A 5,037-nucleotide genomic window follows, 5' to 3' on the forward strand; every position below is an offset into this window, starting at 1 on the left:
AAAGCTCCCATGACCGATCCTTGTTTAGAAGTGATATCTGATGTGGAGGATTTGTGCCCATGATAGAAGCAACTTGATAGCTGCGGCTTGTAACAATTATAGCATTGCCTGAGCCAGCATGTGAGCATAACAAAGATCTCATATCATCCCACTTCTGTCTATCTTCATTCCAAACATCATCCAACACTAGGAGGTACGTATTATTGCCCAACACTTCACCAAGCTTCTTCTGCAGTGCCTCCATCTCAGTCAATTCACACTTGTTCATCATGGCAACTTGTATTACAGATCGAACAATTTCTTCGATAACGAACTTGTTAGAGACACAGACCCATATGACCAACTCAAAATGATGCTTCACCCTCTGATCATTGTGCACAAGTTGGGCAAGGGTAGTCTTACCGATCCCCCCCCCCCCATACCAACTATGGGGAGCACCATGACATTGTTATTGGAACTGTTGTTGTGCTTGAGCAATATGTTCACCACTTGTTCCTTCTCGTCTTGTCTGTCGACAATCTCCGATTCATCGACATGAGAGTGTGTTTGTGGATGAACAATGCTTGGTGCTGGTGCATCTATAGTGTTCCTGAAGAGGACGAAGTGTTCCTGAAGAGGAAGGTTTTCATACAACACCCACGGTTCAATATTGAAGTGTTCCCGAAGAGGACGAAGGATGGACGGTCAATCATTCACAGGCACTGGCTTAAAGTTGCAAAGACCTTCAACATCAATGAAGGCTCAATATTAGCCTTCCGCTTCAGCAGTTTTCCCGATGAGATGCATCTGTCTATGTACCATATATGATGCTAATTACGGAAGGTCATGTGAAACTTGGTGCTGGTGCAGTTGTGTAATGGGGTAGCTGAGTGCTGAAGCTATATCATGTTGTACTCTGATGTATTTCAATTATGAAATCCTGCTTCCTTAATATGGGAATGAAATATATTATGTGTTTAATATGAAGGTCAATTAGATTAATAAACGGATTACTAATAATAGGGCAATTAGCCTGCTAATGATGAATTAGCCTGCTAGTGATGAATTAGCCTGCTAATTGGTTTTTGCTATTGCAAACGGTTAGTGAGAAAATACCGTGGGCGATGACCTAAGGCAACGCACACAGTTTCTAGGAATAAACCGTGTTGAATCAATGAACAATCACACACGGCATTCTCTTAAAAACTGTTTGCATTAGGCCACCTTGCGCAAACATTTACCGCATAAAAACTGTGTGTGATGGACAGCCTTGCCACACACTTTCTTCTACGCACCATGTGTGATGCATTCAATAACGCAAACGATATTTTTTTAATATTGTACGCGATGGGAACGCTATCACAAATGATTTAACGGGGAAAATTGTGTGTGATGTACCTACGAACGGAAACGTTTTCCTTGCAACGACTGTGTGGGATGTATATACGAACGCAAACATTTCACTGTGTGGGATGTACTTACGACCGGAAATGATTTCGCCTGTATAATTGTAGTTTTTTGAGCACTACTGTATGTATAACCGTATTTTCTCGCTCGCCGGTCGCACATAACCTCATTTTGCTGAGCGTGTGTGCCAGGAGGGCATATCCCTGACGGTTTCTGGGTCGCGTGGGAAGGACCCCCCTAATAGCCCACACTCACTAGGTGATGGTTTCGAACGCCGTCGCGGAAAGGGGTTAAAAACCGTTTGTATAGCATCTCGCTGTACCAGTGATAATGGGTTAGGGATAACTTTCTTTAGTTTTGATATTTTGAAAGGCATGGTTTCTTGTTGGTATGCTTGAGTACTAAAGTCTTCATGTCAAAACAAGACTATTGCTTTGAACCATATAAAAGTCAAAATGTTCATGCTAGAAGGAAAAGATTATGTGATGAACAAGTTAGGCAGCATTCCATATCAGAAATTATATTTTTATCATTTAACTACTTGAGGACGAGCAGAAATTAAGCTTGAGGATGCTGATACGGCTCCAACATATCTATAATTTTTTATTGTTCCATGCTGTTATATTATCATTTTTGGATGTTTTACGATCATTTTATACTCATTTTATATCATTTTTTGGTACTAACATATTGGCATAGGGCCCAATGCCAGTTGCTATTTTCTACATGTTTTTTACATCACAGGAAACCAATACCAAACGCGGTGAAACTTTTTGTGGATTTTTTGGACCAGAAGACATCTAGTGGGCCAGGAACGCACTTGAGGGGAGCACAAACCACCAGGGAACGCCTAGGGCCCAGGCGCGCCCCGGTGGGTTGTGCTCTCCTCGTTGGCCTCCCGCACCGCCTCTTTGATCTATAAATACCCCAATATTTTGAAAAACCTAGGGGAGTCGACGAAAATCAATTCCAGCCGCGGTAGAGTCCAGAAACACCAGATCCAATCTAGACACCATCTCGGAGGGGTTCATCATGTTCATTTGTGCCTCTTCAATGATGCGTGAGTAGTTCTTTGTAGACCTACGGGTCCATAATTAGTAACTAGATGGCTTTCTCTCTCTCCCTTGATTATCAATACAATGGTCTCTTGGAGATCCATATGATGTAATTCCTTTTGCTGTTTGTTTGTTGGGATCCTATGAACTTTGAGTTTATGATGAGATCTATGTTTTTATCCATGAAAATTATTTGAGTCTTCTCTGATCTCTGATATGCATGATTGATTATAGCCTCGTATTTCGTCTCCGATATTTGGGTTTTATTTGGCCAACTTGATCTATTTATCTTGCAATGGGAAGAGGTGCTTTGTAATGGGTTCGATCTTAAGGTGCTTGATCCCAGTGACAGAAAGGGTTAGCAAGATGGGGTCTATTTCTACATAAATAGAACTTGTCTACATCATGTCATCGTTTTTATTGCATTACACTATTAGGGAAAAGCCTAGCAGTAGCGCGGGCAACCGTGCTACTGATAGGCGCTATAGCTAAAGGTTAGCAGTACCGTTTGTTGACACATGCTACTGCTATATCTATTTAGTAGTAGCGCGTGCTTCAACAGCTACTACTGGTAATTTCTAGTAGCGCTTCTCACTGCCCGTTCTACTACTATTATTCCGTATTCTATTTCTTTTTCATTTTAGGTCGTATTCATATTTATACAAGTTTTCATACAGTAGCAATTTAGAGATTGTTTTTACATTATAATGAGTTATTAAATCACTAGGTGAAAGAACCATGGATTAGTTTCAAATGGATGGATCCTAAGTGACCAAGTCATGGATTATCGTGATAATCCATGACTTGGTCACTTAGCATCCATCCACTTGAAACTAATCCGCGGTTCTTTCGCCCAATGATATAATAACTCATCATCATCATATTAATAAAACTCTTGCATCATATCACCACCAACAACACTAGCTAATAATCATCATAGTTATTACCACCAACACTATTTAATCATCATAGTCATAGTGCAACTATCTAATCACCGCCAACACTAGCTAATAATAATCATCATAGTCATCACCACCAACACTCATTCTAGCTAGCTAATCACTCCTGCTGCTCTCTCTCAGGTAAAATAAAATAGAACATGTGTAGCACTCCTGATTCATCATATTGGAGCATGCAGATGAACCTGACTCCTAATTGTGGGACACGCTTCTGATTGCTGCCCCCTAGTACTTCTCTGCGATCCTTCACAATTTTGCTCCAATCTTTGACTATTAAGACTTGCTCGCTTTTAGAAATCCTAAATGCACTCATGTGTAATCTAGGATGTCTTGGCCGTAAGCTAACCACGGACATGCGACCATTAACCTTGATCCACTGAGGCACAACTATATTCGGGAGTCTCTGTTGAATAACATCGTAATAACATACTTAGCAATGAAGTTTAGCTTAAAAATAATGTATGCAAAAGATGCACTGAGGACAAAATGTAAAAATCTTACATCTTTCCTAAATAGATGTGACTGTAGTTCAGTACGAACACTATTGGTCGCATGTTTTGAGTACTAAGATTTTCAAGTTCAGGAAAATAATTTGTCTTGACAGTATGAAGATCCTCAAGCCATGAAACATATTGACTTATCTCCTCGCAGTTTAGTTCAGCCCCGGGACAGTAGTAGGTCATGTCTACCAAGTGTGGGACATGTTTGCTTGAATGGAAATAAGCTGTCTATAGAAATTAGTTGTTAACTATTTTTGAATAAATAATATCCAAGACAACGGTGTCAAAAAATGTTCAAGCCTGGCATGGATGCCTAATATGGACATGCCCATCTGCTCGAAAAAGTTCGCGTCATTTTATGCATGTACAAAAATAGACCATGTTCAACGGGAGTCTTCAATTAGGTGAGAAGGATCCGTATGAGAGTAATTTTTTTGGCATCGTCGAATGAACCCAAATATTTTTGCGTAAGCTTATATGACCAATTCAAGGCACCATGCCAAGTTTTTGGAATTTTGTTAATTCTTCCATTTTCTGGAAATTTCTTGATGAGAAATAACCGATAAATGGATGGACGCGACGCAACTTGCATGCCGTGACCGATAAACGGGGAGTGCGCGAATTTCCTATCGTGTGGATGACCCCCGGGTAGGCGACCGAACCGGAATCCCTTTTTAACACATCGAGGCAGCCAACGCCCCTCAATTTGGCCGGCCTACCCGCCGGCTCCCCAGCGCGAGCCGGCTAGGCACGGCTACCTGGCCCGGGCGTCCGGCGAGCCCATGTCGTCTAGCCACAAGTCGACAACCAGTCCCTCTGGACGTACGACGATACAACCCTCCGCAACAAGGCTTGCATGACTACAACGCTCCCTCCTTTGCGCTGGCTGAAGCGGGCAGTGCTGCCCCGCACCTCAGCCCGGGGCGGGCGGCACCCGAGCAGCGCGACCCTGTAGCTGAGTGGCGCCAGCCGGCCCGTGACGTAGGACGGGCCGTGCCACAGTACCGTCCAGCCGGCTAGACCCGTGTCCGGCGGCCCCGGCACGGCCCGCGCTGGGCGGACCTGGCGAGGCCCGCATCCGATGGACCCATCAGACCCAACGGCTCCGAGACGATGACACCAGGGCCCCGCGCACAT

The 5,037-nt window shown here is 43.2% G+C and overlaps 1 pseudogene; it reads right to left on the minus strand.

The window, feature by feature from the left end:
• LOC119284463 overlaps positions 1 to 5,037 on the minus strand; it is a 7,486-nt pseudogene extending 2,449 nt beyond the window's left edge.

Source organism: Triticum dicoccoides, chromosome 4A (assembly GCF_002162155.2).
Source record: "Triticum dicoccoides isolate Atlit2015 ecotype Zavitan chromosome 4A, WEW_v2.0, whole genome shotgun sequence".
NCBI lineage: Eukaryota > Viridiplantae > Streptophyta > Magnoliopsida > Poales > Poaceae > Triticum > Triticum dicoccoides.